Source organism: Dama dama, chromosome 22 (genome assembly GCF_033118175.1).
Source record: "Dama dama isolate Ldn47 chromosome 22, ASM3311817v1, whole genome shotgun sequence".
Classification (NCBI taxonomy): Eukaryota; Metazoa; Chordata; class Mammalia; order Artiodactyla; family Cervidae; genus Dama; species Dama dama.
Genome location: NC_083702.1, coordinates 18166365 through 18180783, shown reverse-complemented (window position 1 = coordinate 18180783; position 14419 = coordinate 18166365). Strand labels below are relative to the sequence as shown.

Genomic DNA, 14419 nt, shown 5'->3' with positions numbered 1-14419 from the left:
TTGAGCCCTGGTAGGGGAACTAGAGCCCCATATGCTGCATGGCACTGCCAAAAAAAGGAAATAAGAAAATATTAAAATATTAATGATCAACCTTAGGAAGCTGTTGTTCTTCAGTAACTCAGTCGTGTCTGACTCTTTGAAACCCTATGGGCTGCAGCACACCAGGCCTCCCTGTCCATCACCATCTCCTGGAGCTTGCTCAAACTCATGTCCATCGAATTGGTGATGCCATCCAACCATCTCATCCTCTGTTGCACCCTTCTCCTTCTGCCTTCAATCTTTCCCAGCATCAGGGTCTTTTCCAGTGATCAGCTCTTTGCATCAGGTGGCCAAAGTACTGGAGTTCCAGCCTCAGTCCTACCAATGGATATTCAGGGTTGATTTCCTTTAGGATTGACTGGTTTGATCTTGCAACCCAAGCAACTGTTAAGAGTCCTCTCCAGCACCATAGTTAAGCAAACTGAAACCAAAACAAGTAGAAAAAAAAATAAGCTAAATGTCTAGAAAAAATAAAAGCAAACATTAGCAAAGTAAAAGTTGGGTATTCAAAAATTAGTAAAACTGATCAAATCATAGGAAAAATAATTTTTAAAAAAGAAACAAAAGATCAATATCAAAAGTGAAAGTAATCATTCAGATACAACAGACCTTATAATGGTAATGAAAATATACTATGAACAATTATATGCTAATAAACTTAACAGTTTAGATAAAGTGGATAAATTTCTTAAAAAAAACACAATATTAAAACAAAATCAAGAAGAAAAATAGCCCTACATTTATTGAAGAAATTTTGTCTTAGGAGCAGGGCAAGCTTTGTCAGGCTCCAAGAAGATAGTTGTAAGCAGGCCTTTTGGGGAGACTGAAGGCTGAAGTTGATTCTTTAGGATGAAATGAGGTCACAACTGATTCAATGCAGAGAAGAGAAGACTATCCTTTAGATGGAGAATAGGAAAGGCATACTGGTTTTCAGGAAAAGGGCAGACCTGCTCAGGAGTCTCTGGAGCCCTGGATATTTACGAGGCTTCCACTCACCAAGGAGAAATGGAAGTGGGGGAAGACTCACCCTATGAAACCAGTAATCTGGTCCCCTTCATGTTAATCTCACCTTTTTTTTTTTTCATTTACTTGAGAAATTTTCACCTTTCTTATCCTGATTTTGTGCTCACATGACCTTTTGTTCTCTCCATTAGTTACTTAGTTTCTTTGCAGCCACAATAAGAGCAAAAAGCAGTCACTTGACACTGCAGACCTCCCCCCAATGAAACAAAAGTCATCTTTCCAAGGGTTCCTGAGGAGGTAGAGGAGGTAAAACTGACTCAGAAACAGTGTTTCTGGCTGACCACACCAGCTGAGCTGAACCAGCCATTGAGCTGGACCCCTGACATGGAGAAAAAGAAAGCCACATTTTTTTTTTTTTTTAACATAGCTTTTCTGCATCAGCTTAACGAACAGAATGACACCTGACGTCAGATAACCTTGAATCTCATATAAGGAGATATTCAAGATTCAGCATCTAATTGGTGTTTGAACTTCAGAAAGTTTCCTTTTATATAGTGTCTGATGGCAGAGAAGATGTTGAAAAGCGTTTCTATTGGTTCGGAAGATGGCAGTGTCAGGGGATGGGATTATATGAACCCCTTCCTGCTGTGAGAGCCTCCCTTAAGGGCCCAGAGGACTCCTCATGTAGTTTGGGGAAACTGAAGCTGTTACCCAAAGACAAGAGGATCAGAGAACCATGAACGGACACTGCTTTCTCCAGGGACTTGTCTGTCTGCTCTTTAGCGTCCTATCGTGTGCTCAAGGTAAGTGTTCTTAAATTCAGCAGACACACTGGATTAGCCATAAGATTCTAGAGGAGTTATCAGTGGGACTGTAAGGACAATAGCTTTCTATTTGTTGACCATTTGGTTTTGGCCAAATGTGATTCTTAGTGACAGTGCTGATTTTTCTCCCTCGGGGCTCAGTTTTTCAAGTTAAGCAGTAATATGCTGCAGAGATATAAATTCTATTCACAGATCTAACTCTGTGTTTTTAGTCCTCTCCAAGTACACCTAACAGCTAATGGCAACCCACTCCAGTATTCTTGCCTGGAAAATTCCAGGACAGAGGAATCTGGTGGGCTACAGTCCATGGGGTCGCAAAGAGTCGGACATGACTGAGCAACTTTAAGTACACCTAACAGCTCAGAAAATGTCTGACCACTTCTCAGTTTTCCTCGAACAGATTATGGCTGAGGGACTGCCTCTGTCTGGGTCTCTGATCTGTCCTTCCCATACTTTATATTACATCTCTCCCCACCAGTTCAGTATTTCGGATCTTTTAGACTGTGGACATTGTGTGTGTGTGTGTGTGTGTGTGTGTGTGTGTGTGTGTGTGTGTGTGTACATGTGTGTTTGTGTATGTATGCTTTGAGTGTATGCATACATATGTGTGGACTTCCCAGTGGCTCAGTGATAAAGAATCTGCCTGCCAATGCAGGAGATGCAGTTTCGATCCCTGGGATGGTAAGATCCCCTGAAGAAGGGAATGGCTACTCACTCCAGTGTTCTTGCCTGAGAAATACCACGGATAGAGGAGCCTGGTGGGCTATAGTTCATGGGGTCACAAAGAGTCAGACATGACTTAGTGACTAAACAACAACATAAATATGTGTGTGCATGTGTGTGTGTCTATATATTTGAGATAAGGGAATGGGTAAAGGTGAATTGGAAGAGTATGTATAAGCTAAATATGTGAACAGAAATAAATCTGCCCAGTGGAAGTTGATTTTTTTAGATAGGAGTCCATAGAACTTCCCTGGTGGCACGGATGGTAAATAATCTGCCTGCAGTGCAGGAGACCTGGGTTTGATCCCTGTGAGGGGAAGATCCCCTGGAGTAGGAAATGGCAACCCACTCCAGTATTCTTGCCTGGAGAATTCCATGGACAGAGGAACCTGGTGGGCTACAGTCCATGGGGTCACAAAGACTTGGACATGATTAAATGACTAACACTTTCACTTCACTTTCCATAGAGTTCACACTCTCTAAGCCAGACTGCCAGAATTGATGGTAGGAATGGTAATGGTGATGATATGTATATACGGTGAGGGTGAATATGGAAATCTTCCTTTCTATGAGTAAAGCCCTCTCAGTAGAAACTGTAATCACACCTCCAGATAACCCTGCATTTGCATTCGAACTCTGAGTTTCTTTTTCTTCCCCACAAACAACCCACAGCTCAGATGTTTTCTGCTTTTCTGTAGTCTTTCCCCAGCATAGGATTTGGCACTACTGTGTCTTCCTGCCTGTAATATTTTCCCTTCCTACCTCTTGGATCAGTGGTCCTCCAACCCCGCTGTGCAAAGGAAAAAAACTAATACCAAATGTAGGTGCCATCAATGGACTGATGCATTGAAGGCAGAAGAGGGATTTAGTTTTAGAGACTTGACGATGTTCTCCACTGAGGCAGGTCAGTTTTTCCCTGTCTCAGTGGAGAGCACAAGCTTGTTCTGTGACTTCTTAATGGATCAGATATTTAGCAAGAACTCTGTGTTTGTGAATGTCCCTGTGGTGAATATTCTCACTTGTCATTCCCACAGACGCTGTACTAAAGTTGGTCTTCACTGTGCCCTGAAATCAGGAGAGTCCAAGATACCTGCTTTGAGTTCCTGCAATTAGAATGAGCTAGTCACATGCCTGGAAAGTCAGCTTTTCCAGGTTAGCCCTTGGTCCTGGTTGCTTTAGCAAAGCTCATCTCTCCATCCCTTCCTGATCTCACATTCCCTCATTTCAAGCCCCCGCTCTCCCCCACACCACATCAGAAGTCTCTGTCTCTCTTCTTTGGGAAACTCCACTCCTCCCCAAAGGATCAAGAAGTTCTGCTCTTCACTCCCTTGTCATATTTCTTTCAACTTATAGTTGGGGACTTCCCTGGTGTTAAGATTTCATCTTCCCAGGGGTTAAGATTTCATCTTCCAATGCAAGGGGTGCAGGTTCAATCCCCAGTTGGGGAGTTAAGATCTCACATACCTCACAGCCAAAACAAACAAACAAACAAAAAACAAAAAAAAAAACCCCAGAACATAACAACAGGAATATTGTAATAGATCCACATAAAAAAAATTCTAAAAAATTCTCCAAAACAAAACTTATGGTTCCTTGGGTTTGGGACATATTATAATGGTGGTTGTCATTTTTTTCAGGCTTTGCAGGCTGTTAAGAATAGAGGTAGACTCTCTGAGTGAAATATAAAATTGGCTCTCTGATTCCGTTTTGACCTCTCCAGCTATGAGCACAATGGAGGAATTTCTCATTAGGCTAAGGGGAAATCACAGTTTACTCAAACAAGCATGTTTCCTCAGAGAGAATGCTCTGTAGGATCATATTATTAAAGCACATACTCACGTACTAAGAAACTCAGTTCACATGAGTTTGCCCCCAAATACTTGTCAATTTCAACTTTGGTATGATCGTTCCAAAGAGCATTAAATATTTTCTGAGCTTGCACTTGTCTCTAAAGTACAAGGCAGGATATACCAGCTCCCTTTACATTCTTTCTGAACACAATCTCTGCATTAAATCTCAGTCCCTACATACACACACACACTCTCTCTCTCGCTCACACTCGACTGGATCATCAGTTCAGTTCAGTTGCTCAGTCATGTCTGAATCTTTGCGACCCCATAGACTGCAGCATGCAAAGCTTCCCTGTCCGTCACCAGCTCCCGGAGCTTACTCAAACTCATGTCCACTGAGTCAGTGATGACATCCAACCATCTCATTCTCTGTCATCCACTTCTCCTCCTGCCTTCAATCTTTCCCAGCATCAGGATCTTTTCAAATGAGTCAGTTCCTCGTGTCAGGTGGCCAAAGTTTTGGAGCTTCAACTTCAGCATCAGTCCTTCCAATGAATATTCAAGACTGATTTCCTTTAGAAAGGACTGATTGGATCTCCTTACAGCCCAAGGGACTCTCAAGAGTCTTCTCCAACACCACAGCTCAAAAGCATCAATTCTTTGGTGCTCAGTTTTCTTTATAGTCCAACTCTCACATCCATATATGACTACTGGAAAAACCATAGCCTTGACTAGATGGACTTTGTTGGCAAAGTAATGTCTCTGCTTTTTAATATGCTGTGTAGGTTGGTCATAGCTTTTCTTCCAACACCATTTTATATTCACTTTCAAAATAATATTTTTAAATTTCCTTTTGTTCATTAAAATATCTTCTATGCCATTTGTATGGTTGCCTGTATTTCAGTCACTGAATCATAACTTACTTATCTAATCCTATTTGTTATACATTAATATTTTCAAATATGATGCTGTGATAAAGTTCTTATGAACACCTACATTGACTTAATAGAAAAGCCATTATTTTTTCCTCAAGATAGCAAATTTAAAGGCTTCCCTCTATATGTATCGCCTAATTGTCAGCACAGTAGTTTTCAATATTCTCAGCAACATTAATGTAATCAAAAGAGTATTATTTTGGGGACTTCCTTGTTCATCCAGTGGCTAAGACTTTGTGCTCCCAGTGCAGGGGACTTGGGTTCTAACCCTGGTCAGACAACTAGATCCCACAAGTAAGAATTTGCATGCTGCAACTGAGACCCAGCACAACCAAATAAATAATTAATTGTAAAAAAAGAGTATTATTTTCTTCATAGTCTTGATATAAGAGCATTCATCATTTTTTATCCACATAAACACTATATACAAAAAGTTATCTTCTTTCCCATATTACTGTTTTAAGATATCTTACATATCAATATTTTTTTCTTTAGAATGTTTTAAAACTTCTTATTCATTTATAGGAACTCTCTATAAACAAACAACACTTCTTGATTTTCTTACTTATTTTTGTAAATATTTCCCCCAGTTTTTGCATTTATTTTTAAGGTTGTATAGGTGTATGGGGGGTTATGTGATCAAATCTATAAAGTTTTACTTTTTTGACTTCTGCCTTTAATACAATGTTTCAAATGCCATTCTTCATCTCAAAACAACATTGAGTTAAGTTTTGTTTCCTGCATATAATTTTGCAGTTTCACTAAAGAATATTCAAAACCTAATTTTGAATTTATTTTTTATCTGAATTAATTTTACCATGTGTGATGGTGTAACATCATCATCAGAAAGGAATTACATTTTAGATATGTGATATCTTAGCCCCATCACAAAATAAAAACACATTGTTTCATGATTTCATGGAAATGATATCAAAAGTGCAAGCAACAAAGCAAAAATAGACAAGTGGGAGTATATCAAACTGAGAGGCTTCTGCAAACCAAAGGAAACTTCAACAGAGTGAAAAAGCAAGCTAGCACAAATTATATAAGGTTTTAATTTCCAAAAAATTAAGGCATTCCTACAACTCAAGAAAAAAAACCCCAAACGTAATAACTCAATTAAAAATTGACCAAGGGCTTGAATAGACATTTCTCTAAAGACATACAGATAGCCAATGAGTATATAAAAAAGTGCTTGACATTATCAATCATCAGGGAAATGTAAATCAAAACCACAAAGAGATATCAACTCATACATGTCAGAATGTGGGGAAGGAAATGGCAACCCACTCCAGTATTCTTGTCTAGAGAATCCCGTGAACAGAGGAGCTTGGTGGGTTGCTGTCTATGGGGTGGCACAGAGTCAGACAGGACTGAAGCGAGTTATCATGCATACATGCATTAGTGAAGGAAATGGCAACCTACTCCAGTGTTCTTGCCTGGAGAATTCCAGGGACCGAGGAGCCTGGTGGGTTGCCGCCTATGGGGTCACACAGAGTCGGACATGACTGAAGCGACTTAGCAGCAGCAGCAGCAGCAGCATGTCAGAATGACTGTGTGTTTTTTGTTGTTTTTTTAAAGACACTGAAGTGTTGGCAAGGTTGTGGAGAAATTGACACTTTCTGTGTACTTATCCATGTTAAATATATAAATTGTATTAATAAAACTATGCAATCCCAGGGTTAAATCTCTGGGCTTTCACTGTCATGGGTCTAGGTTCAATCCCTGACCTGGGAACTATGAGCCACAGCACAGCCAAAAATCAAACAAACAACAGAACAAAAACTATGACCCAAAAATCTGTATGATTCATAGTGATGTCCCTTTTCATTCTTGGAATTGTTAGCTTCATTTTCTCTCTGCTCTTCTTAAGTTTTGCTCAGCATTCATCAATTTTCAATTAGCCATGTTTAAAGGGCTTTCTTCTATGTTTTCTATCTTACGCTTACCTTCTTTTCCATTAATTTTTGTTCCTTTTTAAATTAACCCCAACATTCTACATCCTTTAGACTTTCTCATCTCTTAGTTTCTTAATTGGAATCTTACATTTTTTTCACTTTCAGTCTTTCCTCTTCTCTAAATCTGGGGTATAAATTTCCCTGAGGCACTGTGTGGATTTCATTGGAAGAATTTATTACCATTTCGTTATTTTGTCATTATCATTATTATCGATCTTTATTATCATTATTTCACAATATTTTGTAAATTTTAAATTTATTCCCAGATTCAGGTGTTTTTTTGGAATAGTGTTGCTGAATTTCCCCAAGTAGGGATGGCTAACAATATTTTCTTATTAATTCTTAATTTAATTCCACTGTGGTCAGAGTATATACTCTGTATGAATTTAAACACTGAAAGATTTTGTCCTATTATATGGTCATTTTGGTGAATGTTCCTAGTGCATTTACAGTAATGTGAACTCTTGCACTGTTGGGTGCATTGCTCCAAGTGTTACTTAGTTAAATGTGCTGATTATGTTGTTCTACATCTTCTGTATTATTTGTTTTTTGTACGTTTGGTCTGTACGCTCCTGAAAAAGATACAAATTTTGATTGCGATTTTGTCTATTTCTTCTTTTCAATCTGTCAAGTATATTTTAAAGCTATGTTCTGTTGCCTTTCTTGAATTTTGTTGTCTATAATATCTTTATTAAGGGTGCATCTCATTATAATCATGAAAATTCCCTCTTTAATTCAATTAGTATATCTTGGCTCTGCTTTCTGGGACAGTGGTATAGCTACTCCAGTTTTCTTACAGTTAGTACATTTTCTTCCATCATTTTACCTTCAACCTTTCTTTGCTTTCATAATATACGGTGAGCATTATGCAAGTAACATCTGTGTCAATTTTGTTTCATCTTAATCTATTTACTGTAAATGCAATTACTGATATTGATGTGTTGGTATCCACCATTTGCTTTAAAAAATTTATTTATTTATTTTAATTGGAGGCTAATTAGTTTACAATATTGTAGTGGTTTTTGCCATACAATGACATGACTCAGAAATGGGTGTACATCTGTCCCCATCCTGAACCCCCCTCCCACCTCCCTCCCCAGCCCCTCCCTCAGGGTTGTCCCAATGCACCGTCTTTGAATGCCCTGTTTCATGCATCGAACTTGGACTGGTGATCTATTTAATATATGGTAATATACATGTTTCAATGCTATTCTCTTAAATCTTCTGACCCTCGCCTTCTCCCACAGTGTTCAAAAAGTTTATATCTGTGTCTCTTTTGCTGTCTTGCTTATAGGGTCATGATTACCATCTTTCTAAGTTCCATTTATATGCATTAATATAATGTATTGGTGTTTTTCTGTCTGACTTACTTCACTTTCTATAATAGGCTCCAGTTTCATCCACCTCATTAGAACTGATTTAAGGGCATTCTTTTTAATGGCTGAATAATATTCCATCGTGTATATGTAACACAGCTTCCTTATCCATTCATCTGCTGATGGGCATCTAGGTTGCTTCCATGTCCTGGCTATTATAAACAGTGCTGCGATGAACATTGGAGTACATGTGTCTCTTTCAATTCTGGTTTCCTCAGTGTGTATGCCCAGCAGTGGAATTGCTGGGTCGTATGGCAGTTCTATTTCCAGTTTTTTAAGGAATCTCCACACTGTTCTCCATAGTGGCTGTACTAGTTTGCATTCCCACCAACAGGGTAAGAGGGTTCCCTTTTCTTCGCACTTTCTCCAGCATTTATTTTTTGTAGACTTTTGGATAGCAGCCCTTCTGACTGGTGTGAGATGGTACCTCATTGTGGTTTTGATTTGCATTTATCTGATAATGAGTGATGCTGAGCATCTTTTCATGTGTTTTTTAGCTTCTTCTTTGGAGAAATGTCTGTTTAATTCTTTGGCCCATTTTTTGATTAGGATGTTTGTTTGTTTTTTTGGTATTGAGCTGCAGGAGTTGCTTGTATATTTTTGAGATTAATTCTTTGTCCGTTGCTTTGTTTGCTATTGTTTTCTCCCATTCTGAAGGCTGTTTTTTCACCTTCCTTATCATTTCCTTTGTTGTGCAAAAGCTTTTAACTTTAATTAGGTCCCATTTGTTTACTTTTCCTTTTATTTCCATCACTCAGGTAGGTGGGTCATAGAGGATTCTGCTGTGGTTTATGTCAGAGAGTGTTTTGCCTATGTTTTCCTCTAGGAGTTTTATAGTTTCTGGTCTTACATTTAGATCTTTAATCCATCATGAGTTTATTTTTGTGTATGGTGTTAGAAAGTGTTCTAGTTTCATTCTTTTACAGATGGTTGACCAGTTTTCCCAGCACCACTTGTTAAAGAGATTGTCTTTCCTCCATTGTATATTCTTGCCTCCTTTGTCAAAGATAAGGTATCCATAGGTGCATGGATTTATCTCTGGGCTTTCTATTTTGTTCTATTGATCTATATTTCTGTCTTTGTGCCAGTACCATACTGTCTTGATGACTGTACATTTATCCAGTTCAGTTCAGTTGCTCAGTCGTGTCTGACTCTTTGAGACCCCATGAATCCAAGCATGCCAGGCCTCCCTGTCCATGACCAACTCCCGGAGTTTACTCAAACTCATGTCCATTGAGTCAGTAATGCCATCCAACCATCTCATCCTCTGTCGTCCCCTTCTCCTCCTGCCCTCAATCTTTCCCAGCATCAGGGTTTTTTCAAATGAGTCAGTTCTTCGAATCAGGTGGCCAAAGTATTGGAGTTTCAGCTTCAATATCAGTCCTTCCAATGAATACCCAGGACTGATCTCCTTTAGGGTGGACTGGTTGGATCTCCTTGCAGCCCAAGGGACTCTCAAGAGTCTTCTCCAACACCACAGTTCAAAAGAATCAATTCTTCTGCACTTGGCTTTCTTTATAGTCCAACTCTCACATCCATACATGACTACTGGAAAAAACATAGCCTTGACTAGATGGACCTTTGCTGACAAAGTAATATCTCTGCTTTTTAATATGCTGTCTAGGTTGGTCTTAACTTTCCTTCTAAGGGGTAAGCGTCTTTTAATTTCATGGCTGCAATCATCATCTGTAGTGATTTTGGAGCCCCCCAAAATTAAGTCAGCCACTGTTCCCCCGTCTATTTTCCATGAAGTGATGGGACCAGATGCCATGATCTTAGTTTTCTGAATGTTGAATTTTAAGCCAGCTTTTTCACTGTCCTCTTTCACTTTCATCAAGAGGTTCTTTAGTTCTTTTTCACTTTCTGCCATAATGGTGGTGTCATCTGCATATCTGAGGTTATTGACTTTTCTCCAGGCAATCTTGATTCCAGCTTGTGCTTCATCCAGCCCGGCGTTTCTCATGAGGTACTCAGCATATAAGTTGAATAAGCAGGATGACAATATACAGCCTTGACGTACTCCTTTTCCTATTTGGAACCAGTCTGTTGTTCCATGTCCAGTACTAACTGTTGCTTCCTGACCTGCAAACAGATTTCTCAAGAGGCAGATCAGGTGTCTGCTATTCCCATCTGTTTCAGAATTTTCCACAGTTTATTGTGATCCACACAGTCAAAGGCTTTGGCATAGTCAATAAAGCAGAAATAGATGTTTTTCTGGAACTCTCTTGCTTTTTCAATAGCCCAACGGATGTTGGCAATTTGATCTCTGGTTCCTCTCCCTTTCTAAAACCAGCTTGAATATCTGAAATTTCATGGTCCATGTACTGTTGAAGCCTGGCTTTTAGAATTTTTGGCATTACTTTACTAGCGTGTGAGATGAGTGCAATTGTATGGTAGTTTAAGCATTCTTTGGCATTGCCTTTCTTTTGGATTGGAATGAAAACTGACCTTTTCCAGTCCTGTGGCCACTGCTGAATTTCCCAAATTTGCTGACATAGTCAGTGCAGCACTTTCACAGCATCATTTTTTTAGGATTTGAAATAGCTCAACTGGAATTCCATCACCTCCACTAGCGTTGTTCGTAGTGATGCTTTCTAAGGCCCACTTGACTTCACATTCTAGGATGTCTGACTCTAGGTGAGTGATCACACCATTGTGATTATCTGGGCCATAAAGATCTTTTTTGTACCATTCTTCTGTGTATTCTTGCCACCTTTTCTTAATATCTTCTGCTTCTGTTAGGTCCATACCATTTCTGTCCTTTATTGAGCCCATCTTTGCATGAAATATTCCCTTGGTATCTCTAATTTTCCTGACAAGATCTCTAGTCTCTCCCATTCTAATGTTTTCCTCTATTTGTTTGCATTGATCACTGAGGACATTGGTAGCTTGATAGAGATTGCATTGAATACATAGATTGTTTTAGGTAATATACTCATTTTCACTATATTGATTCTTCCGATTGCTGAACATGGTATATTTCTCCATCTATTTGCGTCATCTTTGATTTCTTTTATCAGTGTCTTACAGTTTTCTATATAGAGGTCTTTTGTTTCTTTAGGTAGATTTATTCCTAAGTATTTTATTCTTTTCATTGCAATGGTGAATGGAATTTCCCCCTTAATTTCTCTTTTTCTGTTTTCTTAATTGATCCACCTGCTTTATGTTCCTTTTTCTCTCCTTGTTTTTCTTCCTTTAGTATTAAATAAATCTGTTATTATTTCAAGTTTTCCTCTTTCCTTTTGATTTTCAGCAGCTTTACTAGGAGTGGGGTATTTCATATTCTTCCATTTAATTAAAAAAAAAAATTTCTATCATTATATTTTCAAATATTACTTCTGTAGTTCTGTCTCTCTGTCTCTAGGTCTGTTTTTCCTCTCCTCTTCCTCTTTCTTCTGTTTCTCATCTCTCATCTTTAGGACTCCTCTGAAAGAGGTGAAAGTGAAGTAGCTCAGTCGTGTCTGACTCTTTGTGACCACATAGATTGTAGCCTACCAGGCCTCTCTGTCTATGGGATTTTCAGGCAAGTTTACTGGAGTGGATTGCCATTTCCTTCTCCAGGGGATCTTCCTGACCCAAGGATCGAACCCGGGTCTCCTGCATTGTAGGCAGACACTTTTACCATCTGAGCCACCAGGGAACACATTATGACTCCTCTTAGTCACTATATTCTGAGTTCTGTCTAAAATTCATTTAACTTATTCATTCACTTTTTAAGGTTGGCAATGGTTCCTTTGATATTTTTATTTACTAATGATTATTTGGTAATTTTTTCATTTTTTTACCTGTTTATTCTCTCCTCTCTTTTCCCCTAAATACATTGATCATAGTTAAAATCCTTATCTGCCAAGTCCAACATTTCTATCATGTGTGTCTTTGCATTCTCTTATTTTCTTTTTTCACTTTGATCGTTTGTCATGTTATCTTAGCTTGTCAAATGTCATGCTATTTTTTATTGAGTGCTATAAATTATATATGAAAAAGTAAGCTACTCCCAATACATTTTCTAACACCTGAAAAGATTTACCCTTTGTTTTGCTAGACAGGTAGGGAGAAGGGGTATATGTTACTCAAACATCTAAATATAACCTAAACTGAGCTGTAACAAGTGTGGGTTGCAGTTTTGGTAGCACTCAGCACACCTCTGTTTTATCTCTCCCTATGACATGGGCTTTCATAGATTTCAGTTCAGAGCCTGGATTCTTTGGTAGCTCAGTACCCAAAATAATGAAAAAGGCTCTGCTTTCCAGATCTTTTTATACAGTTCTCTAGCTTCCTGCCCTTCACAGCTTATATACTGGGCAGATATTTGAGGAGAAAACCTGCTGTGTGAGAAAGGCTCTCAAGACTCTAATTTTGTCACTCCATCACCAGGTAACTCCCAAGTTATGCTGGCTTCCTGTCATAACAGGAAGTTATAGTCTTCTGCTTGCCCGAGCCCAGATTCTGAATCATTAAATTATGCAATGAACTGGCAATTTCCCACAGAGAAAAAGAAGCTATAGATCTTGGACTAACATGGAAATAATCTCCACTCTTTAGAATTTTAGCATATTTGTACATGTTGTGTTAACAAATGTCAAATACATTTACTGTTTCTTAAAAAACATTTTCCAGCTTTTAAAGTTGTATCCAGCAAGACCCAGCAAAACACACTGGCCTGCTGTGAACTCCTCCATTCTCCCTGGAAGTGGAAAATTTTAGGTTTAATTCTCTACTTCATAGTTACTCAAAGTGCAACACTGATAGACATTACTTAACCTTTCTTTATGTCACTTTTATGTATAAAAGGAGAGAAGAATACATTGAGTTTGTTAATGTTATTTGCTCAAGGGCTTTCAGAGCAGCAATATAACTTATTTCTGCTCAGTGGTAAAACCAGAAGAGCTTCACCAGTGGCTCAGCGGTAAAGAACCTGCAATGCAGGAGACACTGGTTAGATGGTTGGGTCAGGATGATCCCCTGGAGGAGGGTAAGGCAACCCACTCCTGTATTCTTGCCTAGAGAATCCTATGGACAGAGGAGCCTGGCGGGCTACAGTTCATAGGGTCTTAAAGAGTCTGACATGACTGAAGCGACTAAGTACACACACACACACTATTTCCCCCTAAAGATCATATAACTCCAAAATTTGAATAACAGAGATTCTTGACACAAAGCCCAAGGAGGGATTGTATGTTTGGGGGAGATGAAGCAACATTCTCTGATTCCCAGTGAAATCTGGCCAATGTCAGTCAATGTTACTTGACATCATTTCTCATGCAAATTGTTCAATCCACTCAAAAAGATCACATTTTTGAAGCTAAGTATCCAGATCTGAAGTCTGAAGCTTAGAACCAAAAGTGATACATTCTGGGGTAAATCAAAACATCACAGAATCCATTTGTTTTTCAGTTCTGAATGACTTTACCAAGGAGAAGGAGTCTAATGGTAGATGATTCATGATTACTATCTGAGGCATCTGATGAGGCCAGTTCTGACACCACTCCCTTTAATCAACGCTTTTAACTCTTAGGTCAATAGCATCAAAGTGTGTGTGATTTGTAAGGAATCCATCCAGCTGCCAGCTCATTCCTGTGACTCTGAACTCATTTAACTGCTCTGGGAAGAGAGACCAACATTTCCTGTAAATCTTTCCCAGATGGTGTGCAGAACTCTACAGATCAGAATGTTACCTCTGATATGACCTTGTAACACCTTTTGTCTCAGACTACTCTCTAGGGTGTTTTCAGCTTAATATTTCCTGTTTGGTTTTTTCCTCCTACTTTTCAACCTTATTAATTCTCTTACCACTGCTGTAAGAAACCAGAC

The 14419-nt window shown here is 38.8% G+C and overlaps 1 protein-coding gene across 1 annotated transcript in view; it reads left to right on the top strand.

Annotated features, from left to right (window-relative positions):
• LOC133043053 (uncharacterized) overlaps positions 1 to 14419 on the top strand; it is a 285837-nt gene that overhangs the window by 175112 nt on the left and 96306 nt on the right.